At 38.3% G+C, this 18,316-nt stretch overlaps 1 protein-coding gene and 1 long non-coding RNA gene across 23 annotated transcripts in view; both read right to left on the bottom strand.

Annotated features, from left to right (window-relative positions):
* Nucleotides 1-18,316, bottom strand: part of SLC44A5 (solute carrier family 44 member 5) — a 471,569-nt gene that overhangs the window by 136,258 nt on the left and 316,995 nt on the right. The window lies entirely within an intron of this gene.
* LOC145506177 (uncharacterized) lies at nt 13,082-16,847 on the bottom strand. The gene is made up of 2 exons (XR_014053594.1): nt 15,794-16,847; nt 13,082-15,652 (listed from the first exon to the last, which is right to left on the bottom strand). It is a non-coding gene; the product is annotated as an uncharacterized LOC145506177 (long non-coding RNA).

Genomic DNA, 18,316 nt, shown 5'->3' with positions numbered 1-18,316 from the left:
TCTTGAATATTCTAGTCCAAGCTTTATTTTTGGTCCAGAGCTTTTTTGGCCACCATCAGTCTCTGTGGCTCCCTCATTGTACTGTCTCCTTGGTATTCTTGGCAGCTGTCTTAGATGGAGAGGTGAGCACCAGAATAAAGTGAAGGACAAAAGCCTGCTTCTTATTCTTCAGCACCAGTATCCAAAGTTGGTTTTGCATTCTTCATTTCAAATATCCAGTCTAAATCGCATCCCCCAACACACATCTCCCCATCTCAGATTTTCAAGGCCTTTCTGGATCTGAAAATCTTCAGAGGTGAGTGCTTAGTTGACAAAACACATCAAGACTATCATATAAGAAGGCCCCCATAAAAATCTAGCCAAGCTGACATTTAGATGCTAGGCTGGTAAACAGTGCATTATGTTGATTTTTATTTAGCGCCATATGATTCTGCAGAGACTTCTGTGTGCTTTGGGATGCATTAATATTTGTACAAATTGGAAATGTAATCTTTCCTTCCCCTCTCTACTCCCAATCCATAGTCAAATACATCCTCTCCGAATATAAAAGCAGCAGACAGGATATAGCATTTGTCCTAGAGGCCATTTCAACTCATATTATAGAAAAATTTATAAACCTAATCCCAGATCATAGGTTTCTTGAAATTTGTTATTAAACAGTTTTAGTTTGATTTTATGTTCAGCATGGACCCTCTCTACTTTCTCAGAGGCGATACTAAGAGGTCAAGAAAATGCTTAGCCTTGTTAAAATTTTTATTATTGATTTATTTAAGTCTTTACCAATTCTTCTAAAAGCAGTGAAAGAAAAGGGCCTTAGGCTCAAGACCTAAAATCTACCCTTTATTCTCCTGAATTTTATTCTAAAGTTCCCAATAGAGCTAAGCCACCAGTGTATCCATGCCTCCCTGCTATCATCCTTCTGGCAAGGAGACAAAGGTGTGTATGTTTAACTCTAATAATGTGTCTCGTCTGGAACTGTTTGGATCATGCATAGCATAGCTTTCTTACATTAGCATGGGTCACAGGGAATAGAAGGTGAAATCTTTTCATATCACGAGAAGCTCAGTGGAAGGCTTTAAAATATAAGAGGCAAAATAATAATGTATCCTAGAAAAAGAAAGCAGATAGTCTTAAAGGAAACAGAAGATAAAGTAAATTACTTAAATGTAGAAAATACTTCAAAGTTTTCTCATTTCATCTTCCTAGTTACTATGGTAAGTACCTGGCTTTTTCACCTGAGTTGGAAAACATACTCTCTTCCACTTCCCAAATTCCCTCCCCTGTACTACTTTTTACTCTGATCTTTTTCAAAGGTTTTAGACCATTTCAGTCTAAGGAAAAGATAATTACTTTAAACAGAAAACAAAAATTCATTATTTGGAATTCAAATATGCTGGAAAGTCAAAAATATATGGCATCTAAGTCTCAAGTGTAATAGGGTTTATAAAAGTTTATAGATGCTTATATTTAAATTTAGTAAAAGCTATCCACCAGAAAGCTCAAAAAGAAACTTATCTTTAAAAAAATACCAGAGAATACTATCAAGCTATATCTGACTAGCAAAAAAAAAAAAAATCCATAAAAGCAATCAAAGAAATCCATAGAAAGAAAAATGAACAACAAAAGACAAGGGAATTCTTCATGCAAAACCTAGAAATGAAAGATATTTTAAAAACATGATTTTATAATTCATTTGCCCTGTAGCAAATATCAAAATTCTGTGATAAGTCTTTAGAGACAGAATACAATATGACATTAATTTGCATGGAAAGAAAAAAGGCAACACAACCAAAGAAAAAGCCAAAGATATGTATACATTTTTTTCTTGTAAGCTGAAGGAGGTCAAAACCATTCTATGTGTCTAAGGATATAACCTCATCTTTAAGTTATAGCTCAAAGGGCTGAATATTAATGATTGTCACCTTTCCCTGATGGGAGCAAGATTTTCGATGACAAATGGATATTCATTAGATACTATGGATCATTTAATTATATGAATGTCTTCCTAACTGCTTAATATTAGAGCTGTATGCAACCTAAATAATGGTTTGGGTTAGGTGACCTTGTACTTAAGGGTCTCCTTCTGTCCAATTACCAGGCAAACTTTTCAAATACGTTCAAAGATTTAATTCACAAATCCCTTAAGAGCCTTCTGGTAAAAGGTTGGGGCAACACAAATAAGCTAGTGATACATGACCTTGCTTCAGAAAATGAGGCTGGGATTCTAAGCAAGTATGCTTATTTATCATTGTTGAATTGCTAAGTAAGGCAAAAGACAAAGAAATACGAATATATCATAAACATATAGGAGAAAATGAAAATCAGAACTCAGTATTATATTCTCTGGGCTTCCCTGGTGGCTCAGAGAGCAGAAAATCCACCTGCAATGTGAGAGACCTGGGTTTGATCGCTGGATTGGGAAGATCCCCTGGAGGAGGGCATGGCAACCCACTCCAGCATTCTTGCTTGGAGAATCCCTAATGGACAGAGGAGCCTGGAGGGGTACAGTCCAAGGGGTCGCAAAGAGTCGGACACGACTGAGCGACTAAGCACAAGCACATTACATTCTCTCTATATATAACCCTGCTTCTGTTTTGCTACATTTTGTCATTTGTTTTGTTTTTTAGATTCCACATATAAGTGAAAATTATATAGTATTTATCTTTCTCTGTATAACATTCATTTAGTGTAACATCCTCTAGGTCTATACGTGTTACTGCAAATGGCAAGTTTTCATTCCTTTATATGGCTGAGTAATACCCATTATGTAGATTAAAAATGTGTACATACAGACACACACACATCAGTTTATTTAAAACCTATAATCAATACATTTTGAATAAATTGTTAGAGTACTACAGTTTTACTACCCCTCCCATATTTCATGTTTTTTAATCATAATTACATGTTTTTGCATATCCCTTTACTACTTACTATAGTTATAATTGATTATACCTTCATATTAGCTCTATAAATTGCTGATCTGGTGCCTTAACTAGAGACACTTTCTTTCTTTTTTTTTTTTTTTTTTTTATAAATTTATTTATTTTAGTTGGGGGCCAATCACTTCACAACATTGCAATAGTTTTTGCCATACATTGACATGAATCAGCCATGGGTTTACATGTGTTCCCCCTCCTGGACCCCCCACCCACCTCCCTCCCCCTCCCATCCTTCTGGATCATCCCATTGCCCCGGCCCTGAGCCCTTGTCTCATGCATCGAACATGGAATGGTGTTCTGTTTCACATATGATAATATACATGTTTCAATGCTATTCTCCCAGAACGTCCCACCCTCACCTTCTCCCTCAGAGTCCATAAAATTGTTCCATGCATCTGTGTCTCTTATTCTGTTAGAGACACTTTCTTACTGCCTTCACCAGAGACAGTTTTTTCTTTCATGTATTTTCTTATTTATGGTTATGACCTTTATTTTCTGCTCAAAAAACAACCTTTAACATTTCTTGTAAGGCCAGTTTAGTGGTGATGAACTCTTAAGTTTTGCTTCCCTGGAAACTCTTTATCTCTCCTTCAATTCTAAATAGCCTTGTCAGAGTATTCTCTACACTTTGAATACATTATCTGTGGGTCTTTGGACCCACAAAGTTCCTGCTGAAATATTAGCTGATGTAACTTTTTTCTTTTGTCATCTCTAAAATTCTAGCTTTTTCCATTGTAATATGTTTTGGTGTGGCTCTCTTTGGGTTCATCTTATTCTGAACTCTCTATGCTTCTTAGACCTGGATATCTATTTCCTTCCCCAGATGAGGGAAGTTTTCAGCCACTATTTCTTCAAATAAGTTTTCTGTCCCTTGCTCTCTTCTTATGGGACCCTATAGCTGCAAATTTTGGTATGCTTGATGTTGTCACAGAAGCCCCTTAAACTATCCTAATCTTAATTTTTTTTTTCTTTTTGCTGTCTTGATTGGGTGATTTCCATTCTTCTATCTTCCCAATTGCTGATCCATTCTTCTGTATCATCTAATGTGCTATTGATTCTACCTAGTGTATTTTTTATTTTAATCTTCAGCTATGATTGGTTCTTTCTTATATTTTCCACCTCTTTGTTGAAGGTTTCGCTGCATTCCTCCATTCTTCTGAGCTTGGTGAGCATCTTTATGACCATTACTTTGAACTCTTTATCAAGTAAATTACTAGTCTGTTTCAACAGGTTTTTTTTCTGGAGTTTTATTTTGTTCTTTTGTTTAGAACATATCCTTCTGCCTCCTCATGTTGTTTGACTCTCAGTGACTGTTTCAATGAATTAGGCAAAACAGGAACCTCTCCTGGTTTTATTAGTGTGGACTTGTATAAGGGAATCTTCTGTGTAAACAAAGCGTCAGATAGCTTTGGCTGGCAGGCTGGCTAGATTTGGGGTAGGTACACACTGGGGCTGCCCCATGGTGCTGTGCACCAGGGCTGACCTAGCAGGAGAGCTAGAGCTGGGGTAAGCACAGGTATGGGGCAGGGGCCACCTTGGTGGTGTGGGTAGTGGTGGGGCGAGGGGAGCATAGAACTGATGTGGGCTAGGGCAGTCCTGGAAGATGGCCAGAATGCTTAGATCATGTTCCCAGCTCATCATCAAGATGGATGAAGAAGTCCAAAAAAAAAAAAAAAGGCACTTTCCAGGACCTCTGACCCTGGAGCGAGTTTGTGCAGTTCCCTGCCCATTTGGCAGACACTCCAGGTTTAGTAAATGCATTTCCTTCATGCATGGTCTAGGCACCCTTTAAATCATTGTCTTTTCACTATGCCCCAGAGGGTGTAAATGCATACACGGGCCCTTCAGTATCACCCTTCTCTACTGCAGAGCACTGTGTTGGGGGTGGGGCTCCTGTCAATATGACATCTCTGTTTTTCCTGTCCACCGCTACATGGTCCCTTTATTGTTGTTGTACAGAAGTTGTTCAATCGGCCCTCAGTTCTTCTCTGGGAGAAACTCCTCTATGTATGTATAGATTCAGTGTTTCTATGGAGGAGTGAGTCCAGGGTCTTCCTACACTGTCATCTTGAACTGTCCCCTAGCCATGACATTTGAAGTCAGATAGCCCTAACGTTCTTTCAGTGTACCAGCACTGTCACTAATGAGTTTTGTGCCCTTGGATAGTGACATGCTGTTCCCAAGTTTCAGCTCCCTAATCTATACTGGCAGTTAGAAATAAATTCCTTGTAGAGTTGTCCTGAGATTAAACTGTCCAGAAGATCAAGTGCTGATATATATCCTTTGCAAAGAAGTCATATTCTGTGTCCTAACAGATTGCAAAATTTTACGGTGCATGTATTACATGCCAGGCAATATACATGATACTAAAGATAAAATGGTGAACAAGAGATCCATGGCTTATTCTTGTAGAGTTCATAGTTTAGAGAAGAGACTTTAGTCACATAATCCCACGAATAAACGTGTGACAGTCTTCCATGTGACAGTCTGGGCTCTTGACCTCACCCATTCAGAGGTTATCCTCAGCATTTTAGTCAAGTCCATCAAAAGTGATCCAATGCTACAGTGGAATTGAGGAACAGACGTTTGCTGAAGAGTTCAGGGGAAGCAAAAAATAAGGCATATCATACACCATATTCTGGAAACCAAAAACATTCCCCACTAGATGTTTTTGTTCTCCCAAAGTTCCTCCTTATTTGCCAACCAGTCTCACCTTTTTCTTCTTCCTCCATCTTTTCCGCAAATATAGTTTTCTTCTTTCTCTCAGCTTGCTTCTCCCACCAAAACAGAATATCAAAAAAAATACTGCCATGAAATTAAAAAGCAGCATTTTTATTGTATGTCAGAGAAATATAGAAGAACTCTAGATTCATAACCTGGAGACCTGGATTCAAACCCCAACTATGCCACCAAATCATCAGGCAATTTTGGATAAGCCTTTCCATGTATCCAGGCCTGCAATCCCAAAACAGAATGCTGAACCAAATAAACTCTAAAGTTTTTTTAAAAGTACATGGATAATTATTATGATTGTTTCAATGAAACTATTAAATGATAGTAGATCTTTTCAATTCTATAGTTGAATTCACTGTGTAATTATATGTTTAAACAATTCTTCCTACTTTTGCTTCTGTGCCCTTAGACTTGACATCATTAGCTCAGTTGCTTAACATGTTAACATCTATGTTTATGCTTAAGGCTTAGTTTTCTGCAAAATCAGCTAAGCTTATTTTGGGTTAAAAGAAAATAAAACTATTGAACTCATTCAGCATGCTAGTATTTCAAAGCAACCAGCCAACAACTGCCATTTCCATTGTCTATTTTTCCTGTTAGGCTGAGAAGAGTGAAATTTACTAATGTTTTCCCAAGCCCAGTTTTCCTACTGTGCAAAATGAATAGTTAAGCAGAACATTAGCAAAACAGTTTCATTTCTTACTCTAGCAGTGAAGACTTCCCTCCACTGTGACACAGAAGGATGCACACTTCAAGACAATGCATTTATTTAGTGGATATGAACGTCTTTTGACTAGAAAAAGAAATAACAATCATCTGCAGTACTTTAAATAGCAAACATCTGCTTTTCCTAACATATTTCAAATACTTTGAATTTCCTGATTAGTTGTTAACTGAGAACTGTATTTCTGAAAGACATAATGAGGCAGTTTAAAGATGAGTCTTAGATGATCTTCAAAGTAAAATGAAGAAAAATGCTCATGCGTTCAGTAAGGATGTTTAAAACAGAACCACAAGCTCCATAATGTGAACAAATAAAAAATAATGCTTTCAATTATTTGCATTTACACCAAAAGTTCTATTAAATATTGCAAGCGAGAGAAGATGATATAAATGAACAGAGCACAGATAAATGAATATATAGCACTGTAGTCTTACAGCATGGCAACACAATCCATGATGCTATTAAAGAAGTCTGCTTGACTAAGCCAAACATGAAGATTTCAGAAGTAATGACATGAAACATCTTTGTGAGCAGCACACAAATGTGTGCATATATCATGGAGCAGGTTTAAGAAGTGTATATGCAAACACATGTAAAGCAATTGCTCCAGGCTGAGAGCTGTAGATTTATTTTGGCAATTATCAGCCTTTCTTCAGCAATTCTTAATAAAAAATGCAAAGGATCATTTATTTTTCTCATAAAAGTTTATAAAAGGGACACTGAATAAATGTTTCCAGGTGACATATTTGTTTTATTTTTCAACCTAATTCTTTTCCTGCTCCATGGTTTAAGAAAGTTATCATTGGGGAGATAAGTATTCAAGTCAAATACCAAAGAACAACAACAATGAGGGGAAAATATGGATTCTACCAGCAATGAAAGTTAAGGGCCTAACACTTAAAAAAAAAAAATCAGACAAATATTTATTGAGTACCTATTATATACCAGACTCTGTACCAGAGAATGAAGATCCAGAAAAAGAAGAGTTTAAAGGAACTCACTATCTATTCGTGGATAAAAACAGAAGAACAAGCAAACAAAAAACCTTTAATATTATAAGGGTCATGAACAGAGTATATATAATATACAAATTATTTAGAGAACACAGACAAGAGAGCAATAGATTCTGCCAGAGAATAAGAATAAGAATTAGAAAGGGAACATGTGAACTTGACCTTTATATGTGAGTAGAAGACAGAGAAGGGTATTGAAGACATATTTCTTCAAATTGTGTGACTAACAATAAAATTTTGAGTTATATATTTTCAAGACCTCTTTTCAAACTCCTATGACTGCTCTATATATACTGATGAACTGATTTACAAACATATTGTGTGTATAGAATGCTATTATAGCATACTTTTATTTATAAAAAGGGATATACAAATACATGTGTACATATTAATATGTACACACAAGCATATACTTTTCAATGCATTCATTTATTTGAAAGGATACACAAGGCATTAATATTTGAATCTCAAAGGCAGGATTCTGAGGGACTAGGTACTCTATGCCGTTTCTGTACTATTTGAATCATTTACCCAATCCCCATGTATTACCTAATTAAATAAATGAATAAATTAGTTAAAACAAAACACTTTGGCTAATATAACTAGTACATAATATATTTTTATTTTAATCCAAACATTCTCAGGGATGTAAAACCCATTCAGCATGTGTCATACTGGCTTCTGATTTTTTTTTTTTTTTGGTAATCTAGTTAGATTTCTTTTTTTTTTTTTTTTATAAATTTATTTATTTTAGTTGGGGGCTAATTACTTTACAATATTGTAATAGTTTTTGCCATACATTGACATGAATCAGCCATGGGTTTACATGTGTTCCCCTTCCTGGACCCCCCACCCACCTCCCTCCCCATCCCATCCTTCTGGATCATCCCATTGCCCCGGCCCTTTTAAGGGAACTGAAACTTAGTGGAAACATATACACTATCATATGTAAAAGAGATAGGCAGTGGGAATTTGCTGTATGACTCATGGAACTCACTGGGGCTTTATGATAACAAAGAAGGATGCAATGGGGTGGGAGGGAGGGGGCTTATGTATACCTATGGCTGATTCATGTTGATGTATGACAGAAATCACACAATATTATAAACCAATTATCCTTCAATTAAAAATAAACACATTTAAAAACAAAATGAAAAAACTTAGGTCTCAGGCCAAAGGTTGTGGCCAAAAGACTTCTCACGTTTCAGCACACTTGGGCAACAAAGGTTAATCAGAAATATTGAGAGAAAATTACTGTGTTCCTCATTAAGAATGCTGAAACTATATCTACTCAATATGAAGACAATTATTCAATATGATCAACCCAGCAAAAGAACTGGACCAGTGCAAAGGGGGAACAACTCAATTAAACAAGTTGTTTCATCAATAGTTGGGCCCAATTTCTTACTGCAAAAGGGCTCAAACATGCATATATATTCATATATGTAATATACATTCACTTATGGACCCCCCCCCCAAAAAAAACACGACTTTATTTTTTGGGCTCCAAAATCACTGCCGATGGTGACTGTAGCCATGAAATTAAAGAATACTTGCTCCTTGGAAAAAAAGCTATGACTAAACTAGACAGCATACTAAAAAGCAGAGACATTACTTTACCAACAAAGGTCTGTCTAGTCAAAGCTTTAGTTTTTCCAGTAGTCATGTATGAATGTGAGAGTTGGAGTATAAAGAAAAGTGAACTCTGAAGAATTGATGCTTTTGAACTATGGTGTTGGAGAAGACTCTTTAGAGTCCCTTGGACTGCAAGGAGATCCAACCAGTCCATCCTAAAGGAGATCAGTCCTGGGTGTTCATTGGAAGGATTGATGTTGAAGCTGAAACTCCAATAATTTGGCCACCTGGTGCAAAGAACTGACTCATTGGAAAAGACCCTGATGCTGGGAAAGATTGAAAGCAGGAGGAGAAAGGGACAACAGAGGATGAGATGGTTGAATGGCATCACCGATGCTATGGACATGAGTTTGAGTAGGCTCCGGGAGCTGGTGATGGACAGGGAAGCCTGGCGTGCTGCAGTCCATGGGGTCACAAAGAGTCAAACACAACTGAGTGGTTGATCTGAACTGAAAATACATTCATATTGAGATAGACAGATACACATTCATTCAGGAAAGCTAGAAGAACTGAAGCCCTGTGATTAGGACAGTATTTCATGTACTGAAGACTCCTTGTCTTTATTCTGGGTATTTTTTAACTTGGAATACTTTGTCCTTTTCTTTTAAAAATTCACGTCTTATCCATATTTTCAGGTACTTCTAAAGCTCTCTCCTACATTAAATCTGATATTTAGCACTTAACTGAGCTCTTTCTTCTATAACTGGAAATCTTATTGCTCTTACAATCACCATGATGGTTAAGCATCAAAAAACTCGCTAAAGTTTATGTGTGTTAGGATTAACTCTCCAACTGAATTGTAAATGATACAGATGGTACAGACATTTAAGAAAATAGACATGGTCTACTAATCCTAAATATATCACAGAATCAATAAGTAATACATCAACATTATCATAGCTAGTTCAGGGAAACCAAGTACATTGAATAAGTTCATAAACTCAGCACAAATATTACACACAAACATCAAGATCAGGGTTTTAGGGAGGAATGAACGGTAATGAGATAGGAAATCAAACATTTTTCAGGAAGGAGGAGATGGAGATTCATTTCCTCTTTCATTGAACAGTACAAAACTAAATTGTGGATAATGCATATGGAGATGGCTTATGCAGTTGTAACTTTGATACCTGAAATCTGAAAAAACAAGTTGTGATATCAAAGACACAACTGTAAAATAACAGTACCTTCACTACTTACCGCAAGGAGCAAACTTTCCACTCTATTTTAGAGGGACCTATAAAATGTTAATGTACATTACAACAGAGTGTTTTCAGTAAAAAAAAAATTAAGAAATAAGCACATGGAGACCACTAGTGTGGACTTTTCTACTTTAAATTGTTAGCAAATATTATTTTCTTTTGATTTTCAGCTTTATTTTTTTTACTGTGTCTGACACAAAGCATCCTGTGAAGAATAAAACAACAAATTACCAAAAACATAAGATAAATAATAATTTGCAGGGCCACAACTTTGCCAACATGAAGAAATTGATTCTTAAAGACACCGGCCAAATAAATTGACTTCCAGTTTGAAATAAACTTCATAATGATCTGAATTCACAAGCCCAAAGCATATAAAGTGATGTCTATGATCAAAAGTCATGAAACACAAAGACATCTTTGATAAATTTTTAATAAATAAATTTAAAGTGACAATAAGATGTGTGTTATTAGGTTTTAGTCTAATTTTATGATGCCTAGACTTTAAAAATGTAGAGCTGTGAGATTTGTTCATTCGGGTTTATAAGACCAGCAATAAAAAGTTATTCCTAAAAACAAACAAACAAACAAAAAACTTACTTCTTTTCTCTGAGACTCTATATATGGAATTTGGGCAAACTCATACCAAGTGAAGGGTGTTTCTTGAGTGATGGCTTCATGACCAAAATAGGATGGCGTCTCTGATAGTTGCTTATACTAGGTATATGATAATTCCTTATTTAACTAAACAAGCAAAATAACCATTTGAAAACTAATATACAACTTGGAAAAGATTTAAACTAAATAAAAATACCCAGATAAAATCTGATATTATTTCTTCAGTAACTTTTCCATGAGTCTAACTAGAAAATAACTGTGGCAGTGAAGCCCTGCAGTCATTACATTAAGAAGCAGTTAAAGTGGCATGCTAGTGAATGAATATGATTCTTTCAGGCTTGGCCTTCTGCTTCCTGATACTATCTTTATACTCTCAAGTCCTCTGTGCTTCTATTTGGACTTGGTCATCTGCTCTACTGATGGTTTCTGAAAGACTTAGAAATTCAACATTGGGATGCTGCTACTAACATTGTCCCGAGTCCTCATTTCACATTCTACAGCCCAGTCACAAGAGGGCACCACACCCCGGGACTCAAATTCTTGCAAGCTGCCTGCTGCCTTCCACCCACCCTGGCTTCCTGACTGAGCCGATTCATTGGTCTCCTGCTCCTTCTGGACACAGACTATCTCTAATTTTTAAATAAAAAAATCTCTCCCCATTCCCCTGCCAAAAGAGTTCACTATCAATCACGATGGCCTGAGAGCAAATGGAAAACAAATCCATTCAAAGCCAAAACAGCCTAAGCACAAGAACAAAAGAAAAGTGAGTCTTAATCACTCAGTTGTGTCCGACTCTTCGCGACCCCATGGACTGTAGCCCACCAGGCTCCTCTGTCCATGGAATTCTCCAGGAAAGAATACTGGAGTTGGCAGCCATTCCCTTCTCCAGGGGATCTTCCCAACCCAGAGACTGAACCCAGGGACTGCATTGCAGGCGGATTCTTTACCACCTGAGCCACCAGGAAAGCCCAAAATGCTTGAAAAATATATGCTGATATAGTCTTCTGACACATGTATGTTTTAGCTTTTTCAAAAAGAGGGGCTATATGGGTCCCCTCGAAACATTTTAGTTGTGGTTAAAGGGGAAGGGTTAGATGTCTGTGCTGAGTGAACCATCATAAATACTGTTATCCAAGAACAAGGGATCCAAATGAAAATGGACATAGTGTGTGGTCTTCCCCACCCTTCATTCCCCACTACCAAATTCATTAGGCAGCTTGCTTTATGGCAACTATTATTTCTAAGAGGTTCTGCCACCCTAGTTCTACTACCTGGAGTTTGTTCCTGAAAGCAGAGCACTCAAGCATTATAGAGACCTAACATCCTCATAGGAACGAAAACATTCCAATGCTCATGCATGACTTTCAAATCATAATCCCAAACGATCTGTCCAGTTTTATTCCCCAAGGATCTTTTGCCCTAGTCTCTGTTCCAACCCCTCTGGGGCCATGAGGGGTCATACCATGCACTCACACACTATATTCCACACAAAGATGCACCACCCAGGTTCCCCCTCAAGGAAGAAGGTGCTAATGGCTACAACGGATATGGTTGCAGACAGCTTCTAGTTGACAGCATCTTCAGGGTCCACTTCTACCACTTCACTCCTCCTGGGAAGCTCACAAATCAGGGACTGAGTCAGGTGGGCTCATAAAGGTGTAGCCATTTCAAAGTTACTCTGGACCCCTCAGTAGGGCAGTCCTTGCTCCAGAGCTCCCTAAAATGTGGGCTGAGGTTTTGTGGGGTCTGGTAACAGACTGACACCTCCCTCTATGTAATTCTACTTCCTTCCTCTTCTTTTCACGGGTGTTATTCCCTACCAGAGAGCTTGATCCCAAACTCCATCTCAGCATCTGGGTCTGGAAAACTCTATCTGCAACATGCCTCCATGAGTCTGATTTTCTTCTTCATTCTCTGATTCTACTCCTGCAAAGTCCAGCTCAAATAAGACCCTCAAGAAACACTCCTTTATCCTTCTAATCAGGAATAATTATTCATTTTACTCTGTCCCCTTTAATTGTGCTTTTATACCTCTATCGAGAAGTAGCTTTCTGTTAAAGCTAGTAGTTTAAATTTCAAGTTTATTGAGAGTACAACCTGTGTCTTATTCGTTTCTGTATGCCCCACAGTGTAACAGTTAAGAGTTATGAATGATGGAATAAATTAATGTATGATCTAGAATCTGCCTAAACCTCTTCTTTTTTCCCCTCTCTATTATAACCGAAATGAAATTCTGCCAATATTTCATACACCAGATCCAGCCCCTTCTGTTTTTCAGCTATATTTTATATTAGCTTCTGCTTTCTGATCTAGTTAACCAATCCACTTTGCATGATACACATTTTTCCTGTCTCATCTGACAGTATGTTTCTTCAAAATACTATTCCAGACCCTCCATCTATGTGAGGTACCCCAGGGTACTGCCCCTCAACTCCAGCTATCTCAGTATCTGTGTCTAAAAATATTTATGTTCCATCAGAACAATATTCATGTTCTCTTAAATCTTTCTAAGAATAGAATAATATTCTCTATATGGCATCACCAACTCAATGGATATGAATTTGAGCAAACTCTGGGAGATAGTGAAGGACAGGGAAGCTGGGCATGCTGCATTCCATGGGGTTGCAAAGAGTCAGGTAGATCTTAGTGATGGAACAACAATGAACAATATGGGAAATATGATATATATGTATACATTCTGCATTAATCATATATGTATGCTCACTTCTCCACTTTCCAAAATGATTGTTTCATCCTTTCTCCTCCCAGTCCTTATACACCTGGGCCTGCCACCACCACCACCACCACCAGCCCATCCCTGCCTGATAATTTATCTCATAATTCATCGAATAGTTAAAAGCAAGCAGTAAGAATCTCTCTTCATCACCAAAACTATTGACACTCAATATCTCTAGTCTATTCCCTGCTTACCATCTTGTACTACAGACTAGGAACCCCTGTTTCTACCAAAAGCCAGACTCTCCAGTTTTGCGGTGGAGTCTATCTTCAGGGCTTCACGTCCATAGGTTTCCCTTGCTCTTGCATTATCCATGTCCTGGATCATCTCTAGCTCCACACACTACTGTGTCCTAGAAGAGTTCCTCTTCAGAAACTCCACTTTGATCCCAGATTCCACTCACCCTCCAGTAAAACTTATTGAAGAGTTGTCTCTAGAAGCCCCCTCCAGATTTTCACCGCACAGTCTAACTTACTGTCCCTTGCCAGACCTGAGTGCCCATGACATCACTGAGGTTGCTTTGGATGAGGTCTCTGATGATGTTCATGGTGCCAGATCGAGTGGTGGCTTCTCAGGCTCTATCTTGCCTGACTTTTCAAAGCTGTCAACACAGTTGGCAACTTTAAAAATAAGTAAATAAAAAACAAACTCTTATAACACTCTTAATTTCTATAACATTGCATTCTTTTGGCTTTTCCTAATCACTGAGGGCTCCTTTGCCTGCTCCTTCATCTCTGCTTGACCTCCAAATGCTGTCAAATCCAGAATTTTGTCCTTCAGCCTCTTCCTTACCCTCCTAAGTGATCTTATCCAGACACTCGACTTTAAATATTAATGTTATCTAAACGCGTATGACCAACAACTCTCAATCTCCCACTCTCACTTTATTCTTCACTGACCTCCAGACTCACATAGAGCATCATTACATGAATATCTACTCTGTACATAAAACTCACCAGACAAAACAGAAGTCTTGATTTCTGAACCAGCACACCTGTACCTCCCCTAATCTTTCCATTCTTAGGAAGGGGAATTGTCATACATGCAAATGTTCATGTCATACATCTTGTTGTTCAGTCACTAAGTTGGGTCTGACTCTTTGCGACCCCATGGATGCAGCATGCCAGGCTTCCTGTCCTTTGCTGTCTCCTTTTGCTCAGGCTCAAGTCCATTGAGTCAGTAATGCTTATCCAACCATCTCATCCCCTATCATCCCCTTCCCTTCCTGCCTTCCATCTTTCCCATCATCAGGGTCTTACGCAATGAGTCACCTCTTCATATCAGGTGACCAAAATATTGGAGCTTCAACTAGTCACAAGTCCAGCAGTTATCTTTGACTTCTTTCCCTCACCTTTCATATCAATAAACACTGCCACCAGAACATATCTGAATCTATACACATCTCTCCATCTCCACTACTGCCACCCTAGGCCAAATCACTGACTCCTTCACTTCAATGACTGCAAAATCTGCCCATTGATCTCCTTGCTTCTGCTTTAGGACTCTTAAAAGCCATTCTCCAGTAGTTAGAATGAGCTTTTATAATGTACAAGACTAACTTACTCTCCTACTAAAACCCTCAAATAGCTTTTCCATTGCACTTAGTAGAATGTGCTTTCAGGGTTCTCCTACCAACTCACACTCCCTCCCCACTTCCCTGCCCCCATCTACCATGCTGTGCTCACAGGGGTCTTCTTTCTACTCCTTGAGCACAGAAGCTCATTCCTGCCTTAGGGATTTTACATTTTGTTCTCCCTCTATCTGAAATCCACTGCCTTTAATCTTCGCATGGCTGGCTGCTCTTTATCATTCAAGTCTCATTTCCATCATCACCTCCATAGAAAGGTCTTCCCTGACCACCAAATCTAAATTAATGCTCCTACTCACACTCCGGCCAGGTACTAGCACATCCTCTGTTTCATTTTCTTCTTCATACTTATCACGGAGAAGGCAATGGCAACCCACTCCAGTACTCTTACCTGGAAAATCCCATGGATGCAGGAACCTGGTAGGCTGCAGTCCATGGTGTCGCTAAGAGTAGGACACAACTGAGCGACTTCACTTTCACTTTTCACTTTCATGCATTGGAGAAGGCAATGGCAAGCCACTCCAGTATTGTTGCCTGGAGAATCCCAGGGACGGGGGAGCCTGGTGGGCTGCCATCTATGGGGTTGCACAGAGTTGGACACGACTGAAGTGACTTAGCATCAGCAGCAACATACTTATCATCTTATAAAACTGTCATTTTCATTTCGCAGATGTTATCTGCCCGGTTTCTTTCTGCTTCCAAGGGAACCAGCTCCTGGCCTGTCTTGTTTATCATTGTATCTCTAATGCCCAGAGGAGAGAGGGCACATAGTAGATGATCAGTCAATAACTTTTGAGTGAGAATAAATAAAAATTAATCTTTGGAAGAGCAGTCACATAAGGCATCCACTGAGAGTTAGGTCCTTCTCTCTTCCATGGCAGTACTTCCCACATTGAAGTAAACTCTTTTCCATTGCCTATCTCTTCTACTATATGCTAATTCTTTGAGGACAAGGACATCTTATCTTTGTATTATTACCAACTAGTACAATTCTTATCATAGAGTAAGGTGTACTACAAATATTTGTTGAAGGAATAAAAGAAAACAAGGATGTGGAGGAAGAAATGTGACATAGATCCTATGGATAAGTACAAAGGTGACCCTCATAAGAGACTGGATAATGACCATGGCATTTGAGCCCAACCATCACAGAGAAGTGAAGCATTACACATAGGTTTAAACTTCAGGACTTTAAAGTCATTATTAACACTCTAGCCTATTTAAAGTTATGCAAATCCTACACCATTTTCACATGACATTGGTGTGATACAGGGGTTCAAATTCCTAAACAAGATGCTCGGGTAACAGGAAGACAGTGTCAGAGTTCTCTGAGCTATTTGAATTACTAAAACTTATGGAATACATCTCAGACTATTTTTCAATTCAATTAGTTTTTATGAAGTATCCACAGAGGGCATGACACTGTACACAGTGTGGACTGTGGATTTGAATATACTATGTAAAAGCAGGTCAAAGATTTACAGGTCCCAGTGGAAAAAGTCAGCTTATTCTGTTTATTCCATTATTTTTGTGTCAGAGAAAAGTCATTAAAATGTTATGACCACTTGCTTGACCTGTGATCCAAGTCTGGAAAAAAATAAAGTCCAAATTGCTACAATTGACACCCTGTAATAAAGGTCATGCACTATCTTCTCAGGACATGGAGAAAGGATTTGTTTGTTTAGTTTTTTTAACAGAAAACTCATCTGAAAGAAGATACAAATTAAAGAACCTTGACATTTTTTAGCACAGCCATGAAAGAAATAACCCCTTTCCTTGTACCAGAATGCCATCCAAGGAGTAGGTGCTCTAACTGGTGCTATATTGAGAAGAAGGAAAAAAAAGAAAGAGGCTCATCATTACCTACTTACACACATACTGAATGCAGATCTCTGTCCTCCAAGGAATTACAAATCAGATATTAAGACAATACATGAGTACCAAAGCTAAAAAGCAATCACAAGTATTATGTGCTGTATACCATCCATAGTAAAAGCTGCAGGATTTCAGTGGAGGGAAGTCATTCTGAGGCTGGAGGGCATAGGAGGTGGGTCCTGAGCAGGGCCATGGAGCAAGGAAGACTACCACTTGAGATGTCAGTGAGATACTTCCCCAAACTGTGAGTGTGGAGAAAATAATACTGCTTTCTGAAACTTAAACTCTGACTAAACACATGATTAATGCACACAGTCACCTCAGTGAGACTAAGCCTCCCAGTCTAACAAGCCTTGATTCCAAACTTCTTGAATCTATTAACATATCTAAAGAGAACTGCACGTGATGCTCAAACAGGTCTGCCCATCTGAGCACCCTCCAGATTAGGGCACTAAGACAAATTGAAATAAGGATCCAATGTGAAGATGCTGCTCTGTCAATAGATAGCCAGGCTGGAAGAGCCTGATGCCATTAGCCATTCCACTCCTGTAATTTCCTTTTCTGACTACACATTTACCCAGCAACCTTTTGATAATTAGGTTTCTTGTGTAGTTTGCCTAAAGGGAGCAATGCGCTGGTCAGGCCAACAGGAACATCAGGCCTTCTCAGCAATTAAATTTCTCAATGTAAATGATTACATTAACATTCTGGCTTTATACATCAGTCTCTTGTGAGCTTTGTTAATACTAATCATGATCCCTGAATTAGAGTAATTCTAGAACATGGACAAAGTCAATTTTCAGACCCTGCAGAAATGCACATGACTTGGTTTGTCTCAACAGAGAGTTCATTCAAGAATTTAGAAACCCCAGAGAGAGTAGAGTTCAGTCAGATAACTTAAGACAAATTTGTGTTGAGATTTCAGTAACATGTTAAGGAATTTGGAGTTAACTTTTAGGCAGTGGGAAGTCATTTGTGAAATTTGAAGGGTGAGGTGGGGGTGGGGGGCGTGTGTAACATGCAAGGAGATCAAATCAGTCAATCCTAAAGGAAATCAACCCTGAATATTCATTGGAAGGACTGATGCTAAAGCTGAAGCTCCAATACTTTGGCCACCTGATATGAAGAGCTGACTCATTGGAAAAGATCCTGATGCTGGGAAAGACTGAGGACAGTAGAAGGGGACAACAGAGGATGAGATGGTTGTATGGTATCATTGACTCAATGGATATGAGTTTGAGTAAACTCC

The sequence above is a fragment of the Giraffa tippelskirchi genome, chromosome 5, assembly GCF_054371585.1.
Source record: "Giraffa tippelskirchi isolate mGirTip1 chromosome 5, T2T-mGirTip1v1.2.pri, whole genome shotgun sequence".
Taxonomy (NCBI): domain Eukaryota; kingdom Metazoa; phylum Chordata; class Mammalia; order Artiodactyla; family Giraffidae; genus Giraffa; species Giraffa tippelskirchi.
This window is presented reverse-complemented; position numbering and strand designations above follow the sequence as displayed.